The sequence below is a fragment of the Urocitellus parryii genome, chromosome 9 (genome assembly GCF_045843805.1).
Source record: "Urocitellus parryii isolate mUroPar1 chromosome 9, mUroPar1.hap1, whole genome shotgun sequence".
Lineage (NCBI taxonomy): Eukaryota > Metazoa > Chordata > Mammalia > Rodentia > Sciuridae > Urocitellus > Urocitellus parryii.
The window spans coordinates 74,929,697-74,952,547 of record NC_135539.1 but is presented as its reverse complement, the minus strand read 5'-3'; the positions used below and the strand labels follow the sequence as shown (position 1 = coordinate 74,952,547).

At 38.5% G+C, this 22,851-nt stretch overlaps 2 pseudogenes; one reads left to right on the top strand and one right to left on the bottom strand.

Moving 5' to 3' along the window:
- Nucleotides 1–352: 352 nt before the first annotated feature.
- Nucleotides 353–16,683, top strand: LOC113178474 (monofunctional C1-tetrahydrofolate synthase, mitochondrial pseudogene; annotated as a pseudogene).
- On the bottom strand, nt 16,683–17,753 carry LOC113178475 (monofunctional C1-tetrahydrofolate synthase, mitochondrial pseudogene; annotated as a pseudogene).
- Between the last annotated feature and the right edge of the window lie 5,098 nt (nt 17,754–22,851).

Here is a 22,851-nt window from a genome sequence, read left to right as displayed (position 1 = left end):
GGAATATAGAAAAGCAAAATATCAAAAGAGGCTTATCACAATTTGCCTGAAATGGTAAGGACTATTTCTACTTCTCCAGATTATGGAAATTTTGTGTTAGAAATTTAAATATCCAGGCGAAGGAATCAACATGGCGGCGGGCGGGGAGGCAGCACTTCCATTATCTCCTCAGCCATGGGGACAGAGAGACACATCAGAACATTTCAATTCTGCCTGCTGAGAAGCTCCCAGCAGTGAGACCTAGGCAGGGAGTTTGGGATTATTGGAGGTGAAAGTTTGTCCTGGTAAGGGTGAATCTGGGCCACCCTGCACGTGGAGGTGCGGGTCACCGCTGTCTGGTGACCTGCCGCAGATGGAGGCGTTTCAGCATGGCCGGAGACCGTGAGTGGCATAGAGAAATGAAGAGTTGGATTCCTTGAAGTGCTTGCTAACCAAGCCCCCATGAAACAGCAGACCGAGAACTGAAACTGAGACAGGGACAGACCAGAGACAGGCCAGACCCACCCCTGCCATCCCACAACCGGGCAAGGAGTTTGGATCCCACCATACCAGAGAGCTGACGTCACCAGAGTTCGGCGGACAGGATCCCTTCCCAGCGGAATCGGCTTTAGCAGGTGTGTGACTCCAATCCCCACCAGATGCATACAGCTGGGAAACCTCAAAAATCTCACCCCAGAGCTCTGTGGGCATGACTGTAGGGGCCGAAGGAAGCAGATGGGACTTCTGACCTCCAACTCCCCCTACCACCAGCCAAGGCCCTCTTCGCCATCTCCTAGGGGTGTGGCCACCGAAGGAAACCAGGTAAAATAAGCTGATGGTTCCCAGATCACCGGCTCCACAACCTTGGGGTCTGGGTGAATGGCAAACAGAGAGAGTGCTCAGTCGTCCAGGAGAACAGGGCACTCAGGGGGCTGCAAGTGTAACTAGATCTGAGGAGAATGCCTCCGGTGAGCGGGGCCTGGCTGGCCGGCAGGAGGAAGGGGGGGAGGGGCCAGAGAAGAGAAGTGGCCCTGGGCTAGCAGGATTGGAGAGCCACCCAGTAGGGGAAAAGGAGCCACCTTATAGAGATTGCTTCCGGCATATCGAGGGCAGAAGCTCGGTTAGGAGGACACAGCTCCACCTACTGGAAGAGAAGAAAATAGAACTCTAAGACTGCATTTATCATTTTTTTTTCTTTTTTCCCTTTTCAATTTTTATTGATCTTTCCATTCTCCTGTATTCTACCTATTTCTCTCTCCCTCTGTCTCTTTAAGGACTTCTTCCTTCCTCTTCCCCCTAAATTTCATCCCAAGCATTATGACTTTCATTACGTGTAATTTTCTAAATGCAAATAGGTGAATATTCCAAGGCTGTCTATACTGCTCGTACGTTCCTAGCTATTACCAAATACCCTAATCCATTCGCCTGTTAATATTCCACTTCAGTAGAGCAATCTTCCAAAGTAGCCAAGACATACTAACCTTCGTACCATCATAGCACCCAACCTAAACATGAAGTCCTAAGACCAAACAACAGATCCCTAAATGCCAACAGAATCCATAAGCCCTTTAGGAAATGAATGAATCTGCTTTAAAATACAATAAAGCCCAACATCTCTAGACATAGCCCCTCACCACAAAGGAGAGACCACAGAGATACACAAAATCAAAACAAATTTATAGGAGAAAACAGAAACACAGCAATCAAACAGAGTTGGAAAGTAACGTGAACACCATGAAAAAAACAAGGGAAAAAAAGGATTACAAACAATGCAGGACAACGTAAATTTACAAGAGAACCTAGAGGCATCAGAAAAATGGACAGATAAAGAACTCAAGGCATACTTGACTCAGAAGGAATGGAATCTTAAAGAAGTCATTAGAAAGCAAGTCCAAACAATGAAAGAATACTTTGAAAATGAATTACATAAACAGATTCAAGAAGTAAAAAATCAATTCTACCGGGAGATAGAGATTTAAAAAAAAAATCAAACAGTAATCCTACAAGTGCAGGAAACCATAAACCAAATCAAAAACTCAAATGAGAATATTACAAATAGACTAGATCAAGTAGAAGTCAGAACATCGGATAATGGAGACAAAGTATATCAACTCAAAAAGAGCATAGTCAACGCAGAAAGGCTGGTAAGAAACCATGAGCAAAACATCCAAGAGATATAGGATGTCATAAAAAAAATAAACGTAAAAGTCATTGGGATAGAGGAAGGCATAGAGGTCCAAACCAAAGGAATGAGCAATCTGTTCAAAGAAATAATTTTAGAAAACTTTCCAGACATGAAAGATGGAACAGATTGCCAAATCCTGGAAGCCTACAGGACCCAAACATACAAAACCATAATACACCAACTCCAAGACACATTATTATGAAGATATCCAACATAGAGAACAAGGAGAGAATATTAAAAGCTACAAGAGAAAGGAAGCAGATTACATTTAGGGGTAAACCAATTAGGTTAACAGCTGATTTTTCATCACATACGTTGAAAGCGAGAAGATCCTGGAACAATGTATTTCAAACGCTGAAAAATAATGGATTCCAACCAAGAATATTGTATCCAGCAAAATTAACCTTCAGGTTTGACAAAGAACTTAAAATATTTCATGATAAACAAAAGTTAAAAGAATTTGCAGCCAGAAAACCAGCACTGCAAAGCATTTTGAGAAGAACACTACAAGAAGAGGAATTGAAAAACAGCACCCAAAACCGACAGTGGGAGGTAACTCAGTAAAGGGGGGGGGAATAATCAAAGAGGTAAATGAGCCAAATTAAAATAAATAAACAAACAAACAAACATAACTGGAAGTACAAACCATATATCAATAGTACCCCTAAATGTTAATGGCTTAAACTCACCAACTAAGCGACATAAGCTAGTAACTTGGATTAAAAAAAAAGATCCAACAATATGCTGCCTTCAGGAGACTCATATGATAGGAAAAGACATACACAGACTGAGGGTGAAAGGTTGGGAAAAATCATACCACTCACATGGTCCTCGGAAGCAAGCAGGAGTGGCCATACTCATATCAAATAAAATCAACTTCAAACATAAGTTAATCAAAAGGGATAAAGAAGGACACTATATACTGTTAAAAGGAACCATTCACCAACAAGACATAACAATTATCAATATGTATTCACCAAATAATGGTGCTGCAACATACATAAAACAAACTCTCCTCAAGTTCAAGAATCAAATAGACCACAACACAATAATTATGGGTGACTTCCACACACCTCTCTCAACATTGGACAGATTCTCCCAACAAAAGTTGAATAAAGAAACTATAGAACTCAATAACACAATCAACAACCTAGACTTAACCAACATATATAGGATATATCAACCATAATCGAGTGGATATATGTTTTTCTCAGCAGCACATGGATCCCTCTCAAAGATAGACCATATATTATGCCATAGGGCAACCCTTAGTAAATATAAAGGTGTGGAGATAATACCATGCATCTTATCTGATCATAATGGAATGAAACTGGAAATCAATGATAAAAGAAGGAAGGAAAAATCCTGCATCACCTGGAAAATGAACAATATGTTACTGAATGATCATTGGGTTACAGAAGACATCAAGGAGGAAATCAAAACATTCTTAGAGATAAATGAAAATACAGACACAACATATCAGAATCTATGGGACACAATGAAAGCAGTTTTAAGAGGGAAATTCATTGCCTCGAGTTAATTTCTCAAAAAAAGAAAAAACCAACAAATAAATGAGCTCACACTTCATCTTAAACCCTAGAAAAGGAAGAGCAAAACAACAGCAAATGTAGCAGAAGGCAAGAAATAATTAAAATTAGACTGGAAATCAATGAAATTGAAACAAAAGAAACTATTGAAAAAATTGACAAAACTAAAAGTTGGTTCTTCAAAAAAATAAACAAGATTGACAGACCCTTATCCATGCTAAAGAAGAGAAGAAGAGAGAGAACTCAAATTACTAACATACAGGATGAAAAAGACAATGTCACAACAGACACTTCAGAAATACAGAAGATAATTAGAAATTATTTTGAAAGCCTATATTCCAATAAAATAGAAGAGAGTGAAGACATCAATAAATTTCTTAAGTCATATGATTTGCCCAGATTGAGTCAGGAGGATACACATAATTTAAGCAAACCAATAACAATGGAGGAAATGGAAGAAGCCATTAAAAGACTACCAACTAAGAAAAGCCCAGGACCAAATGGGTATACAGCGGAGTTTTACGAAACCTTTAAGGAATAATTAATACCAATACTTGAATCTAATGTATGAAATATGATACGTCAAGAGCTTTGTAATGTTTTGAACAACTAATAAAAAAAGAAATTTAAATATCCAACAAAAACAAAATATTAAATTTATGAAGGCTGATTACCATAAGTGAGAGCCATGATGTGAAATTATGCAGATCAATATCAAATAAGGCAAAAGTTTCTTTTAATGTTGTATTAAATGCTGAAAATTGTAATATTGGAGAAAATGCTAGGATAGGATGCTTTCAGTTGTAAGGAACAAAATTCAACTAAATTAGTTTTAAAATTTGAGGTAATTGTTGTAGGCTGCTAATTTGTTGCAACTTATACTTGGTTTCCTAATTATTATATTTTGAATATTGAAATATTATACATGTATTATAGGAAAATACAGCACTAGGTTATTTGTTTCAGATCTTTCTACTTTTTGATACAGACCCTTATTATCTATATGATGAGGCCTAGAAACTCCAAACTTCCAACTCAGATAACAAGTGAAAAGCATGCCTCAAAAAATGTGGTCTTTTAAGACTGCTATATTATTGACACTGTTATGTTACCCACTTCTTGGTACACTCCTTTCTTTCTCTTAGTTTAAACTTCGACCCAACATATGTTGATTTTCCCAATCATTTTTTTATTTGTTCTAATTAGTTATATGTGACAGTAGGATGTATTCTACACATCACACACACATGGAGTATTACTTCTCATTCTTCCGGTGGTACATGATGTAGAATCACACTGGTCGTGTAAACATATATGCACATAGGGTAATATATTAGTCCAATTCATTCTACTATCTTTCCTACTCCTATGCCCCCAACCTGCCTTCATTCCTCCTCTCTGCCTAATCCACAGTACTTCTATTCTTCCCTAGCCATCCCCCCCTTACTATGAATTAGCTTCCCCATATCAGAGAAAACATTCAGCCTTTGTCTTTGGGGGATTGGCTTATTTTGTTTTGCATGATATTCTCTAGCTCCAAAGGGGAATGAAGGGAAGGGAGAAATGGTCAGAATAGGAAAGACAGTGGGATAAATCTGACTTAACTTTCCTATGTTCATATATGGATACACCACAGTGCATCTCCACATCATGAACAACCACAAGACTGGGCTCCTAATTAGAATAAGATATACTCCATGTTTGTATTAATGTGTCAAAATACACTCTACTGTTATGTACAACTAAAAAGAATAAATAAAAACAATGCAAGTGACAACCCCTCTCTCCCTGGTGAGGGCACTGTGGAAAGGGTAAATGTCACTCATCTCACCAGCGATCACAGGACAAAACATCATAGAGAAGAGGAAGCTCTGCTTCGAAAAGCAATGTGAGTGAGGGAGGTGCTGTCTGTTCAGGTCTGTCACTGATGAACCCTCCCCATAAGCATTTCTCAATAAAGACTTACGCCTTGTGTGTGTTCTCCAGGTATTTTCTCTGGTCTTTTGGCAACCTATCTCACTGCATTGCAACAACTGGACTATGAACATAGCTGCAGAATACATAAATGAACTCCACTGGTCATACCTCTTAGGGACATCAACCAACATTGTGTGTTATAAAAAAGTGAAAAATCAATCTTCCCAGATACCAACCAGGGGCCATAATGATATCATGCTCTTGAACAAAAAGCAATGTGCTATGTCAACTCTGGCTCGCATCTGTATCTATATATGATAGAACTAAACACTGGCTGGGAAAAAAAAGTGTATACTCAAAGGATATAAACTTACAAATAAGAAATTATGCTCATCATGTATTATTCACATAAACATCAGCCCTTAAAGTTAGATCTCTTTCTTTTGTGGAAGATATAATAAGAGTGAAATTTGTAAGTATTGTGAAAGCAGTCTTGAAAATCAGGATTGGTTCCCCATTCCAGTGGTGTTGAAGATTGAACATCCAAGAAACACTGAGGCAAGAGCAAAAAGTTTTATTTCAAGGATTGAACAGAAAGAGACAAGACTAATCTGAGGAGGAGGAGGTCCATTGCTTATGCTCTGGGAGGGGGGTGCCTTGCTCCTTTCTTCTCATGCCCCATTCTCCCATCCTTCCCAAAAGGTGAAATGGCCAAGGACAGGAAAGTAGCCACCAAGGGTGTACTCATTAACAACTCCTTGCTGGAAGGAACATTTCTCTGCAGGCAAGTAACCTTGGCAACAGGTTGGAGGAGGGGAAAGTGCTCTGCAGGTATTAGCATTTTCTTTGGGATCAGCCCCCATCTTCCTGACTCAGTCATTCATTATCTACACTGATGGTCCTGCTGCCCCAGTCTCAATACTCTCTCTGATTTGGCAAACCCTTAATGCTATAAGAGCAAATGAACAATGACTGCTCTGGCTGCTTGGGGCTGAGAGGGTTTGATGTGAAGCAAGAAGTTTTGGTTTCCCTTTTAGGAATATTTTGGTTCAGTTGAGGGGTCCCTAGTAAAAGTCTGGTTTGGAAAGAACAGGTTGTAAAGTGATCTGTGACATCAATGTTTCTATGAGATAAATAAGAAAACGTGAGTACTGGAATGAGATAAATACAAAATAAATGTTGCAGCATCTGGAACATGTCAATGAACATCGTGATGATAGAAACCAGTCATTTTCACTAGGAGGTACAAGAACTAAGAAGTTGTTTCCATGACAAGACCATGGAAATAGGCATCGCCTATATTGGGGAATGTAAATCTTTAGGGATATTAGTAACATTGCCAGAGTCACCAGTAATGTAAACACAACACTTAGTTTTTATAAGTCACAGATGCCCCCACAAGATGAAGTTAAGATATCTAATGTCATCTGATTTTTGTAAAATACGTTTTTATTGGCATAATCTCCATATTTAGTAGAGATCCTTTTATTTCTATCACTTAGGGCTAGATAATAATACTAGCAAACTGGTCAAGATTGTCTACATAGGAGGCTAGGAAGATTTGTAAGCTTTAAATTGACAAAAAAAAATGCTTCTGATTCTGACAATCTCTTTTGATAGTTATCAAGCACTTCAGTCTAAGAATCCCTCTTTTATGCACTGTATTCTTACTTACTCTTGGTGGGGTTAGCACAAGTACATCGTGATGATAGAAACCAGTCATTTTCACCAGGAGGTACAAGCGCTAAGAAGTTGTTTCCATGACAAGACCATGGAAATAGGGCATGGCCTATATTAGGGAATGTAAATCTTTTAAGTATATTAGTAACATGGGCAGAGTCACAAGTAATGTAAACACAACATTTAGTTGTACATCTTAAGTGTACATCTTAAGTGTACACCTTAAGTTACATTAAAAGAACTATTGTCTTTTTTAAATGCCCAGGTATGGCTGTGCTTGTTTATAATTTGTTTTGCTAGGTATTTAAGGACAAGCTGGTCAAATTGACCTTGCTCCTATCTATTGTTAAGAATCAGCTGAATTCCCTCAGGGGTCACTCTTGGGAAATTGTGACCTCTTTGCTCCTCTAGTACCATCTCCTAAGATAGGTCATGGTCTTCTTGACCTCATGGCTTCCCTTGGAAGCATCAGGGATTCTTTTCAATAACCCTTCTTCTCTTTGCAGCATGTGCACTCATCAGTTTTCTGTTCTCCAGAGTCTCATTGATCCCCCTCATCAAGAAGTCATGTGGCCCAGAGTTGCAAAGCCCTTAAAGAAGTCCCATTGTTCCCTGGGTTCAAGCCAACTCAGGGGGTAAAAGCCAAATATTGGCTATTTTTTTCTTGACCCTTTTACTTCTTTTTTTTTTTTAAATATTATTTTTATTTTTAGTACATTGTAGCTGTCCATAACAGTGTCATTCATTCTGACATATTCATAAATGCATATAATATAGTTTTATCCATTTCAATTCCTAGTACTGTTCTCTTTCCTACCATACTCCTTTCTCCTTTACTCTAATGGTCTTTCTTCTATTTATTTATTTTTTAATTGGTGCATTATAGTTATTCATAAAATTTATGATATATTCATACACACATGGCATAATTTGGTCAAATATATTCCCCATTTCTTCCCCTTTGCCTCCCTTCCTCTCTCACTCTTGGGTCCCTGACTTCTTTTTTTTTTTTTTTTTTCATTTTTTTTTTATTGGTCGTTCATAATATTACATAGTTCATAATACATCATATTACACAGTTTGATTCACGTGGATTATGAACTCCCCCTTTTACCCCATATACAAATTGCTGTATCATATCAGTTTCCCTTCCATTGCTTGACATATTGCCTTTCTAGTGTCTGATGTATTCTGCTGTCTGTCCTATTCTCTACTATCCCCCCTCCCCTCCCCTCCCCTCCCCTCCCCTCCCCTTTTCTTTCTCTACCCCTTCTACTGTAAATCATTTCTTCCATTTGTATTATCTTGTCTTGCCCCTCCTTTCCTCTTATATGACATTTTGTATAACCCTGAGGATCGCCTTCCATTTCCATGCAATTTCCCTTCTCACTCCCTTTCCCTCCCACCTCTCATCCCTGTTTAATGTAAATCTTCTTCTCAAGCTCTTCGTCCCTACCCTGTCCTTGTTTACTCCCCTTATATCAAAGGAGTCATTTGGTATTTGTTTTTTAAAGATTGACTAGCTTCACTTAGCATAATCTGCTCTAATGCCATCCATTTTCCTCCAAATTCTATGATTTTGTCATTTTTTAATGCAGAATAATACTCCATAGTATATAAATGCCACATTTTTTTTATCCATTCATCTATTGAAGGGCATCTAGGCTGGTTCCACAGTCTTGCTATCGTGAATTGAGCTGCTATGAACATCGATGTAGCAGTGTCCCTGTAGCATGCTCTTGTTAGGGCTTTAGGGAATAGACCGAGAAGGGGAATAGCTGGGTCAAATGGTGGTTCCATTCCCAGCTTTCCGAGAAATCTCCATACTGCTTTCCAAATTGGCTGCACCAATTTGCAATCCCACCAGCAATGAACAAGAGTGCCCTTTTCCCCACATCCTCTCCAGCACTTATTGTTGTTTGACTTCCTAATGGCTGCCAGTCTTACTGGAGTGAGATGGTATCTTAGGGTAGTTTTGATTTGCATTTCTCTGACTGCTAGCGATGGTGAGCATTTTTTCATGTACTTGTTGATTGATTGTATGTCCTCCTCTGAGAAGTGTCTATTCAGGTCCTTGGCCCATTTATTGATTGGGTTATTTGTTATCTTATTGTCTAATTTTTTGAGTTCTTTGTATATTCTGGTTATTAGGGCTCTATCTGAAGTGTGTGGAGTAAAGATTTGTTCCCAGGATGTAGGCTCCCTGTTTATCTCTCTTATTGTTTCTTTTGCTGAGAAAAAACTTTTTAGTTTGAGTAAGTCCCATTTGTTGATTCTATTTGTTAACTCTAGCGCTATGGGTGTCCTATTGAGTAACTTGGAGCCCGACCCCACAGCATGTAGGTCGTAGCCAACTTTTTCTTCTATCAGATGCCATGTCTCTGATTTAATATCAAGCTCCTTGATCCATTTTGAGTTAACTTTTGTGCACGGGGAGAGATAGGGATTCAGATTCATTTTGGTGCAAATGGATTTCCAGTTTTCCCAGCACCATTTGTTGAAGATGCTGTCTTTCCTCCATTGCATGCTTTTAGCCCCTTTATCAAAAATAAGATAGTTGTAGTTTTGTGGATTGGTTACTGTGTCCTCAATTCTGTACCATTGGTCCACCCGCCTGTTTTGGTACCCTTGACCCTTTTACTTCTTAACTTATTCACCAAGTTTTGGTCTTAAACACCCATCAAGCCAGTTTCATCAGCCTTAAAGAATACTCAGTTTTACCTTTAATGTCTATAACTTTAGGTTATTTACCTCTTCCATTTAATTGGGGTCAGTATTAGTACCAGAAGTGAGCCATAAATCCTCTCTGTCCTATAGATGATGACCATTTTCTCAAATTAACTCAGTCTGCTATATTCAAAGTTGTAAGGCACCAACAGACAATAATTATTAAGTTTACAAGAAAAATATAACTAGAGTAAAAACATACTGAGTTTGTATGATAGTTATGAACTAAAAACCATAAATTTTTATAATCTCAAATATTTACTTCAAGCTTTAGTTTGAAGAACAGCAGCTTGGTAAAATGCTCTTCTAAATTGTATATTTTGAAATCTTGTATATACAACTTGGAAGATGTGAATACATCTAGTATACACAGAAGCCAGTAACAGCACCACAATTACATTGACGTTCTTATATTAACCAAGTTTGGATTTTAAAGAGAAATTCAGAATCTGTAGTGTAGGGTCATACTCTAAAAAAGTCATTCTTTAGTCAACTTTTAAGCCAAAAGTTTAATCCTCCATGTGTTAAAGTAATAAGAATTTCTTAAAATATTAATGTGCTCTTTTCTACCAAGATAATTTCTTGGGTCTGTTAATTTTTATTATTTAGAGAAACTAGTCTTGAAGGAATTAGGGTTTGTACAGCTCTGATTAAACAATAACTATTACTTTAGAATATTGTGTTACATTTCAGATTCCAATTTTTTTAAACTAAACTTGACCAATAGAAGAACTTAAATGTAATTGTGGTGTTGTTACTGACTTCTTTGTATACTAGATATATTCATATCTTCCAAGTATACAAGTCTTTAAATATAAGATTTAAAAGAAGGTGTTCCTCAAACTAAAGTTTGAAGTAAAGATTTGAGATTATAAAAATCATATTTCTTGGTTCATAGCTATCATATAAATTAAATATGTTTTTACTCTTTTTAATTTAACTTTGTATTTTCCTTATAAACTTTATAACTGTTATCTATTAATGCCTTACAAAAGTACAACTTTCAATATAACAATCTAATTTAATTTGAGATATTAGGGCATCACTTATGGGACATTTCATGATCTCATTGCTCAGCTTATTAATAATGACAAGAATTGAGTCAGACTATTTGTGGGATCTGAGCCTTCTTTCACTGTGGTACCCTTTTCAGTTCAACAACAACATTGGCTTGACAATCCTCACATGCTTGGCAGGTGGATTTTGCTAATTTTCCCAGCCAAATAGAAAAACATTATCCTTATAATAAGCTTATTCAGTTAACTACTATAACCTCATTTATTTTCCTAAAAATCATATGTGCTCAGCTGATACCTGAGGCAGACACAGTATTTACTGATGGCTCCAGTACAAATAAGGCTAGTCACTATAGTCTTGCTCATACTAAAGTGGTGAAGACTCCTTACACCTCTCCTCAATGAGCAGAGCTTCAAGCTCCCATTTATGCCTTATTTCATCATGCTAATGAGCCAGTTAATATCTACAGTGATTGTATCTATACAGTAGGAGTTGTGATGTACATTGAAATAGCCACCATTGAACATACACAGTCAGAAGAGATATTTCATTTATTCCATAGGCTACAAAAAAACAATTCAAGTGCGTAAGTCCTTGTTTTATTGGACACATCAGAGATTACTCATAACTTCCAGGCACTTTAACAACAAACAGGCAATGCTACAGCTGATCGCCTTGTTGCAGCCTGTCAACAGTTGTCTCCTTGTGACTGTGCTCAAGCCTCTCATACTTTACATCACCAGAATGTTCTCAGCTTACACAAGAATTTTCACATTGCCTGAGAACAAGCTTACCAAACTGTTCATCAATGTCCTCACTGTGTAGTCCACACTTCAGTTTTACCTTCTGAGGCTAATCACCAAGTTTTTTGACCAAACCAATTGTGACAGATGGATGTAACTCACATCCCTAAATTTGGCAAACGGTGCTATGTCCATGTTAGTAACGACACTTGTTCTTGCTTCATTTTTGACACTGCTATAACAGGAGAAAATACTCACCAAATAATTTCCACTGTTTGGCTGCTTTGGCAGTACTGGGCTCCCCTCTACAAATTAAAAAGCATAATGCCCCAGCTTCTATCAGTTCTTCTTTTTGAAAGTTTTGTAATCAATATCATATTGATCGCCAAACTAATATTCCTTAAGATCCCCAAGGCCAGGCCATTGTAGAGTGGGCTCACTTGTCCCTTAAGTTTCAACTACAAAAACAAAAAGGGGGAGATAGAACCCCACAAAATTGTTTCAGTCATGCTCTCTTTGTTTCAAATTTTTTGAATTGTGATGCTGAGCATCACACTGCTGCTGAGTGACACATGGCTCTCACTGCAGTGGACCCATCAGGCCAAGTCTGGTGGAGAGACTTACCAACAGGATAATGGAATGGACCAGATTTGGTGATAATTTGGAGTAGAGACCATGCTGATGTCTTCCCAGAAGGTGCAGCTCATCATGTCTATATACCTGAGCATGCTGTTTACCATTATCATGGAGAATCTCAAGCTGAAGTTCAAACAACTAAAGAGCCTGACACATAATGCTGAACAGATGGACCACTAGCAGGGAGGTACTAAATGTCCAGCCTCCATGTTTGTGAAAGACAGCATATGGGGAAGCCAGGGAGCCACCATTAATGGCCCCTGGGATTTAAAAATATATGTCAGTTACAAAAATGGAACTTCCAATGACATAACAATGTTTCCCACAGAGGATCCACCAATACTTTACTGCTCTAATTATACTACAACAATATTGGGTGCCTTTTCTAAATGGGTGAACTGTGCCAATAGTTTGCCAGTGTGATAAAATGTCTCCGGAAGTGTTGGATATATTCTGGACTGGTCCCGCACAGTTGATAAGAGACATCCACATCAGAATTTTATGACCCTTTGGGGACTTGTTAGTAATATTTTGACCTTCAGCAGTGGTAGCATGCAAAGAGATCTGTGGAGTTTGATAGCTTCCTGAGATTTCATCAATTATACCAGCAGCTCCCTAACTATTCTAGCAGACAAAAGCTGTAAAGTGGCTCCCTTCTATAGCCTGGGGCCTGTGTACAATCTCCTTGTGTTTTAATTTCTAGGAATATAAAAATAAGCAGGACAGGAGAAAAGTACTTGTCAAAAAAAGTATTTGTCAATAAGTAAATTGCCAAAGTTGCAATCTGACTAATTGCACTACTAGGTATAACAGAAGACAAGGAGTGTTTATGTTAGGCCAACCCTCATTTGTTTTAATCCCAGCTAACATTTCAGAGCCCTGTTATTCTGATGCTGGGAGCTCAAGTCCTACAACAAATTCACATCCAGTTGAATAGACACCAGTGTTGTCTTCATCTCATCACATTTGGAATAGTTACTTTGATATCTGTTTAGGTCTCTGCTGTGACATCACCATAGCCTTATCCAAAAGAATTCAAAATGCTAATTTTCTTAAATAGTTGGCTTGAAATACTCCCAAAGCCTTACAAAATCAGGTAGATATGGAAAACAATATAGAAACTAAATTAAATGCCCTGGAAGCTATGGTAAATAAATATAGAAATTGAGCTTGCTGCTCTTAAATTCAGACAGTGGCTTCACTGCCATGCTAGCTATAAATTTGTTTATGTTACAACATCAAGATATAATGTTTCTCAATGGGATTGGGAAAAAGTTAAAAATCAATTAGTGGACATTTGGCAGAGAAATAATGACAGTCTAGACCTTATAGAGTTACATCATCACATCCAGGATATTCAGAAGAGCAGGAATGATCTTGTGGATCCTGCATGGCTTGCTAAACAAATGCTTGATGACTTAAATGGTTTAAATCCCTGAAATATGTTAAAACATACAATGCTGTACCATTTTGCTATATCTGCTGCCAAAGCAAGGACCAATGTGGAATTATGTGTTTGTTATTAATACTATTTTGTGTTATAACAAAACGATAAGATCCCACATCTTCCAAGAAGAAATCCAACAATTCCAAATAATAGTTCTTAAGTTGAACTTTAAAAATAAAACAATGGGGAGATGTCAGAAGTGGTGATTTGAATCACACTTTCTGTCGTATAGCAGGAGTAGTATCTGCACTTGGAACTTCCTGTGCCTTTAAAGGTGCAGGTCAAGACTACCCAGATGCTATGATAACACCCTGCTTAAGGAAAGTTCTGTGCTAGTCACAGGACTATCAGTCTTGACCCTGAGTCCAGACAAAGCTGCAAGCTAATAATTATAATTGGTCACTCATTAGTCTTTGACATTCAATCCTGCATGCTTTGAAGAAAGTTTCTCACAGAAAAATTTTTTGATGATAAAACACATATAATAAATGTGGTGAGCTAGCTCTGGGTCCTTATTTCTTCATCAGAGAATAATGTTTCACCTGATCCCATCTTTCTCTATATATACGTCTCCCTTTTTTAATCCCCCACTGCATGCCATCCCACTTTTCCTGGATTATTGGCCGTGCAAGTCATGGCACAACAAAATTCAATTATTATTTTTTAAAAAATCAGTTTATATAAAATTTACACTTTTGGAATGCATAATTCTTAGCTATAGTTTTGATATCCAAAAAAACTATCAAAGGTCAAAATCTTTCATCTGAGACAATGCCTTCTCACCTGTAGGCATTCTCTGATTTGTTTTTCATCTTAGATTAGTACATCTTCTCTCATACTTCATTAAACATAGATCCTTGAAACCTCCATCCTGTTCCCCACAATGACCATAGTAATATACATTGCCATCCTCAGTGTGCAAGATGCACCCCTTGTCCACATCCTTGCCAGTGTTTGTCATGGCTTGTTTGAAATTTTAAATGATAATCATTCTAAGTGGGGTTCAAGATTGACTTCCCTATATGTTTTTGATTTGCATTTCCCTGATGGCTGAGCATTTTTAAATATACTTGCTGGCCACTTGTTTAATCTTCTTTGTAGTTCCTGATAAATTCTAGATATTACTCCTTTTTCATAGGTATAGTTTGGAGTATTTGTCTCCCTGTCTGAAGGTTGTCTCTTGACTTTGCTGATTATTTCCTATACTATTTAGAAGTGTCTTAGTTTGATATAACCCATTTGTATGTTTTTGCTTTTAAAATTATGTTTTTGCCAAGTGATCAAGCTGTCCAACAACTGAATACAATTCTAGAGTAGATGGAGTATCGTAAAAACACTGAAAAAGAATAATTAATACCAAAATTCCTAAATTATTCCATGAAATAGAAAAGGAGGGAACCCTTTCAAAATCATTCTATGAAGCTAGTATCACACTGATACCCATACCAAGCAGAGACACATCAAAGAAAAAAATTTTAGACTGATATTCCTGATGAACATCGATGAAAAAATTCTTAATAAAATTCTGTCAAATCACATTCAAAAACATATTTAAAAAATAGTGCACCATGATCAAGTGGGATACAAAGTTGGTTCAACATACAGAAATCAAAAGATATAATTCATCACATCAATACACCTAAAGATAAGAATCATGATTATATCAATTGATGCAGAGAAAGCATTTGATAAAATACAGCACACTTTCATGTTCAAAACCCTACAAAAACTAAAGATAGTAGGATCATACCTCAACATTGTAGAGGCTATCTATGCTAAACCCAGGCCAACATCATTCTAAATGGAGAAAAATTGAAAGCATTCCCTCTAAAAACTAGAACAAAACAGGGATGCTCTCTTTCACCACTTTTTCTTTGAAAAATAACCATTTTGCAGGCCAGCACGGAGAAGAGATATTCCCGGCAGGCGCAGTTTGACATTGGATTGGCCAGTGAGATCATGGCAGTGCTGGCCCTGACTGACAGCCTTAAAGACATGAAGGAGCACCTCGGGAGAATGGTGGTGGCCAGTGACAAAAACGGGCAGCCCGTAACAGCAGATGACTTGGGGGTAACAGGTGCTGTGATAGTTTTGATGAAAGATGCAATAAAACCAAATCTGATGCAGACCCTGGAAGGGACACCAGTGTTTATGCATGTCGGTCCCTTTGCTAACGTCGCCCAAGGCAACTCTTCAGTGTTAGCTGACAAAATTGCCCTGAAACTGGTTGGTGAAGAAGGATTCGTAGTGACTGAAGCTGGCTTTGGGGCTGATATTGGGATGGAGAAATTCTTCAACATCAAATGCTGAGCTTCTGGCCTGGTGCCCAATGTGGTGGTGCGGGTGGCCACCGTGCGAGCTCTGAAGATGCACGGAGGCGGGCCGAGCATAACTGCTGGTGTCCCTCTAAAGAAAGAATATACAGAGGAGAACATCCAGCTAGTGGCCAACGGCTGCTGTAACCTCCAGAAGCAAATTCAGATCGCTCAGCTCTTTGGGGTGCCTGTCGTGGTGGCACTGAATGTCTTCAAGACTGACACCCGCGCAGAGATTGACTTGGTGTGTGAGCTGGCCAAGCGGGCTGGCGCCTTTGATGCGGTCCCTTGCTATCACTGGTCGGTTGGTGGAAAAAGGTCGGTGGACCTGGCTCGGGCCGTGAGAGAAGCTGCGAATAAAGGAAGCCATTTCCAGTTCCTGTATGACGTTCAGCCTCCAATTGTGCAAAAGATAAGAACCGTTGCCCAGGCCGTGTATGGAGCAAAGGATATTTAACTCTCTCCTGAGGCACAATCCAAAATAGATGCTTACACTCCTTTCACTCCAAAAGTCGGTCCTTGGGAAGGCTGACTAAGACAGGCAAAGAAGTTGACGTGCAGGTGGGCGGTCAGCGCCTGCACCAGCCCGATGGTGACTATGCTCTTCCCTTCTCCAAGAGGGGTGGGCGTGATCCCAGCAACCAAGATGTATTTTCCATCTGTTTGATCCCTCAGCCTTTCCAGCAGGGACAAACGTACTTTGGCTTTGATTTTGCCATAGGTCTCAATTTCATCTGCAAGCAATCCTATCTCCTTGGCAAGGACATCCACAGCTTTTGGAGTCTGTCCTCTTGAAATCTCAATATCACTTGGAACAGGGGACAGCGGCTGCAGCTTCAAGCAGTGGAGCCTCCACCTCCGGTGCTGCTGTTCTCAAAGCCACCTCCTTCCACTGCTGACCATGTTCTGAATCCGCAGAGCTGCAGCAAGCAGACCCACATCATCTTCTGCAATGAGCCCATTAACATGTACCTCTGGAGAACTACATCTAAGCTTCCCTGACAGGAAGTCGTGGAAGCAGTTGAGAACAGTGGTTCCTGGTTGGATCCAAGACAGTGGAATCTCTTCTGGCTTAGGTGAGCCCAAGACCACAATGTCAGCCTCTTGAAGCTTACTTTGAAGCTGGGGTGTCTTCCACTGGGAGATCATTGTCATGGACCCTTTTCTCTGGAACAGGCATTGGAGTGCAGCTTCCAAAGATCCAAGATCCCCTATCACCAAGACCTTCTTTCCATCTAAGCTGACACCTGATTTTCCAAGAAGTTCAATCACAGCTCTGGCAACAGGTGAGACAAAACATTCATGGGCATCCCCACGTACCAGCTTCCCCAGGTTGATATCAGTCACTTCATCCACATCTTTCTCTGGTTTTAAGGCATTGAGGATTTTGTTGCTAAATAAGTCCTCAGAGATCTGAAGGGCAAGGCCATGTACTCTGTTGTCTTCATTAATCTTCAAGATTTCGTCTATAATCTCATCCTCGCTGCTATCCGGAGGAAGGCAGATGTGACTGATGTTCAGACCAGCCTCCTCAGCCAAATTCTGGTTGACTTCCTACATCAAGTTGTCATCTCCTGTCTGAATTATAGCCAGAACCGGCTGAAAGGTAGGGTTTATTCTTGCAATAAATTTAGCACTTCTTTTGAATTTTGAATGACTTCTTTGACTATGGAGTTCCTCGCTGGGGGCGCCAGGTTGCCGGGCCGCACCTTCTCCGGGCCTAGCCATCCTGCTGCCGCCACTGCCCACATAGACCCTACCAGCAGGCGCACCTGCCACCGCTGCCGCCACTGGCGCCAATGGGCACCCGGAGGTGGCACAGCGGGCCTGGTGGCAGCTGCAGACAACACCACTGGCTCAGGACAAGCCATAATTCTATATTTAAAGGGTCCAAAAAATTCCACCAGAAAACTTCCAGAACAATAATAAATGAATTCAGCAAATTAGAAGGATATAAAATTAATACCCATAAATTAAATGCATTTCTATACATCAGTGAGTAATCCTCTGAAAGAGAAAGTATGAAAACTACCCCATTCACAAGAGCCTCAAAACATAAAATAAAATACTTGGGAATCAATTTAACAAAAGAGCTGAAAGATCTCTACAATGAAAACTATAGAACACTAAAGAAAGAAACTGAAGAAAACCTTAGAAGGTGGAAAAATCTCACATGCTCTTGGATAGACAAAATTACTACTATCAAAATGAATCTACTACCCAAAGTGCTATACTAATTCAATGTGATTCCAATTAAAATCCCAATGTCATTTCTTATAGAAATAGAAAAAGCAATCATGGAATTCATTTGGAATTATAAGAGACCCAGAATATCCAAAGCAATCCTTAGCAAGAAAATTGAAGCAGGAGGTGTCACAATACCAGACCTTAATCTATACTACAAAGCTATAGTAACAAAAACAGCATGGTATTAGCACCAAAACAATATGTAGACCAAAGGTACAGAATAGAAGACTCAGAGACAAAAGCACATAAATATAGTTATCTCTTACTAGACAAAGGAGCTAAAACCTACATTGAAGAAAAGATAATCTCTTCAACAAATGATGCTGAGAACTGGCAATTTATATATAGTAAAATGAAAATAAAACCTTATCTCTCACCATGCACAAAACTCACTCAAAGAGGATGAAGGACTTAGGAATTAGATCAGAGACCCTGAACCTAATAGATAAAAAAAATAGGCCCAAATCTTCATCAATTTGGATTAGGCCCTGATTTCTTCCTAAAGCACAGGAAATAAAATCAAGAATCAATTCATGGGATGGATTCAAACTAAGAAGCTTCTTCTCAGAAAAGGAAACAATCAATGAGGTGAAAATAGAGCCTACATTTTGGAAGCAAATTTTTAGCACACACACATTGAATAGAGCACTGATCTCCAGGACATATAAAGAACTCAAAAAATTTAACACCAAAGAAAGAAACAACCCAATCAGTAAATGGACTGAGGATCTGAACAGACACTTCATAGAAGAAGATATACAATTGATCAACAAATATATGAAAAAATGTTCAACTTCTCCAGTAATTAGAGAAATGCAAATCAAAACTAAGAGTTCCTCTCATACCATTCAGAATGGCAGTTATCAAGAAGACAAACAACTATAAAAAATTTTTGAGCTATTTGTATATCCTGGAGAGTAATACTCTATTTGAGGAACAGGTGGTAAAGATTTTCTCTCATTCTGTAGGATTTCTCTTCACATTTATGGTTGTTTCTTTTGCTGTGAAGAAGTCTTTTGGTTGATACCATCTCATTTATTGATTTGTAATTTTACTTCCTGCACTTTAGGAGTCTTGTTGAGGGCGCTGGTTCTGAAGCCAACATGGTGCAGATTTGGATCTACTTTTTCTTCTAGTAGGTGCAAGGCCTCTGGTCTAATGCCTAGGTCCTTGATCCATGTTGACTTGAATTTTGTGCAGGGTGAGAGATTGGGGTGCATTTTTATTCTACTACATATGGATTTCCAGTTTTTCTATCACCTTTCATTTAAGAAGCTATCTTACTCCATTGTATGTTTATGGTGTCTTTGCTAGTATGAAATAACTGCATTCATGCGGATATGTCTCTGAGTTTTCTATTCTGTATGATTGGTCTTCATATCTGTTTTGGTGCTGATACCATGGCATTTTTGTTACTACAACTCTGTAGTAAAATTTAAAGTCTGATATTGTGATGCCTTCTGCTTCACTTTTCTTGATAAGAATTTTCTTTGACTCTCCTGGGCCTCTTATTTTCCCAAATGAATTTCATGACTGATTTTTCTACTTTGATGAAGAATATCACTGGAATTTTAATAGAAATTGCATTATATCTATATGGTGCTTTTGGTAATATGGCCATTTTGACAATATTAATTCTGCCTATCCAAGATCATGGGAGATCTTCGATTTCTTTCTTTAGTGTTCTGTACTTTTTATTGTAGAGGTCTTTCACCCCATTTGTTAGATTAATTCCCAAATATTTTATTTTTTGATGTTAATATGATTCAAAGAGTTTTCCTTATTTCTTTTGAGATGGTTCATCATTGGTTTATAGGAACACAAATGATTATGGGTATTATATTATAATTTTATGACCTGCTACTTTGCTGAATTTTTTTGAATTTTATAGGCTTTCTAGTAGAGCTTTTTTTGGGGGTCTTCTAAATATAGAACCATATCATTGTCAAATGGGATAGTTTGAGCTCTAGTTATTTGTATCCCTTTAATTTATTTCTTTTGTCTAATTTCTGTCTAGAATTTCAAGGACAGTGTTGAATAGGAGTGGTGAAAGAGAGCATCCCTGTCTTGACCCAGTTTCTAGAGGGAAGACATTCAATTTTTCTCCATTTAGAATAATTTGGCCTTGGGTTTAGCATCTGTAGATTTTACAATGTTGAGGTATGTTCCTGTTATCCTAAATTTTTCTAGTGTTTTGAGCATGAATAAATGCCATATTTTGTCAAGTGCTTTTTCTGCACTATTGAGACAATCATGTAATTCTTGTCTTTAATTCTATCAATGTGATGGATCACATTTCTTGATTTCCTTATGTTGAACCATTCTTGTATCTCTGAAATGATCCCCACTTGATCATAGTACACTATCTTCTAAATATGCAGTTTTTCCATTATTTTATTAAGAATTTTTGCATCTATGCTCATCAGGGATATTGGTCTAAAAATTTTATTCTTTGATGTGTCTTCGTCTGCTTTTTAATCAGATGATGCTATCTTCATACAATGAGTTTGGAAGGGTTCCCTCCTTGCCTATGACATCTTTGTCTCACTTCTTAGAAGACTGTAATTACATTGGGTCTGCTCAAAGGATCCAGGAAAATCTTTGCTGTCATAGTCCCTAAATTAACCACTCTGAGAAGTTTCTTGTGCCATGTCATGTAACATAGTCACAGGTCCCATGAATTTGCAAATGGAATAATTGGGGACAATGGTTTACCTGTTATACTGGCTATATGCTTAGTCTGGGCATCCACACCTTAGTTTCCCAATCTTTCTGATAGGAGTAATTGTATCAACAGGCCCTAGATAAATGAAACTCTGGACTTTCATCTCAGATATGAAGGAAACCACATTCTATAAAAATATGTTCCCTCAAAATACATGTCACCTTGACCCTATTTTATTTTCCACTTCTTGTTATAAATCCTCTTTTCTCTCAGTTTGAATTTCTACCTAGGCTAAGTTGACATCACCTTTCTTTCTTCATGCAGATAGCTCACACTGTCTAGGCTACTGAGACTCTCAACTCTCAAAGGGGTGTACTCATGCCTGGGACACACTCTGGTGACTTCTTCCATGTTTACTATTTGTACTGCTTCTTCTGGGAAATTGTTTCTGTAACGTGTTATATGTGAAGCAATCCTGTGACTCTGGTTTCTCCCAAACCAGCACTCATCAAGGTCCCTGTTCATCAAGCATGGCCAACACAGGTGTCTTGTGTTTCCTCTTCCCATTCTTTCATCCCACATAGAAGTTTCCATATTAAAATTAGGTTGAATCATCAGTTACATGAACATTGATTACAGCCCACCCTCTCTCTCAACATCTCTTGTATGGATTTGCTACTAGGTGTGGCTTCCTGTCACTTTCTCCTCTTGGTCTGTCCTTTTACCAACCATATAGCACCAATATGTCTGCTCCAGGGCAAACTGTTCACTTTTATTTACATGTACCACTTCATCCAAAGGTGACATTTCAGGCATGGTGGCACAGGCTGGAATCCCAGTGACTCTGGAAACTCATATGAAGAAAGTCATCACTTTCTCACTGCTATTGCAACACTCGAGAAGGTTCTCCATCCTCACCCCCCCACACTGTCTATTGTACTCCACTTGATTGGTTAGGTCACTCAGGTTAATTCCATTGCTCTTGGGGGGTCATTGTGGGAGGACTTAGTTGTGATTATTCCTGATCAATGCCATGTGAAATTATTTGTTCTGAGTGTCTAGGGAAGTTTCCTCTCATTCTAAGAAGAATAATTTTTTAAAAATTAGCCCCCAATTTTTGGAGTTGATATATCGTGTTGTGCTGTAGGGTCAGAAATTGCTGAGGTTGTCCTCACCCAGCCTGAGAGTGAGAGTAGTTTACAGAAGAAGAAGAAGAAAGACCCAGGAAAAGATGGGAGGACATCTGGACCATCAGTGGATGAATCTAGAGCTTCCCCTTCTTTGGGGCTTCTTGTCTTGGTAGTGACACATTTCAATCAGGTTTAAACTCTTTGAGATAATTTTTATTTTTCAATTTAAACTAGCTTTAATCTAATCAAACAATTTTCAAAGTTAATGATTTCCTTTTCACAATCTCCACCCTTGTATATTGACACAGTTCAGGAATTTGCACAGTCTGTTAAAACTGCTGAGTCACTCCCCCTCACCCCCGCCCAGAGCATGTGCCCAATGGATTCTAGGAGCTAATACAGTATCGACTAGCATTTAAAAAAAAATAATAATGCAGAAAAAAAATCATGTTAAAAATGGCCCCAGTTTTCACTTCACTCCTGGAGAAGCCACATCAGGGCAGTTTCTTAGATATCACTCATTCCATGAATCAAGAGTGTAGGAGCTGCATTTGACTTGAAATTCCATGGGTTATGAATTCCATCAAATATCATAATTAAAACTCCACATGGATTC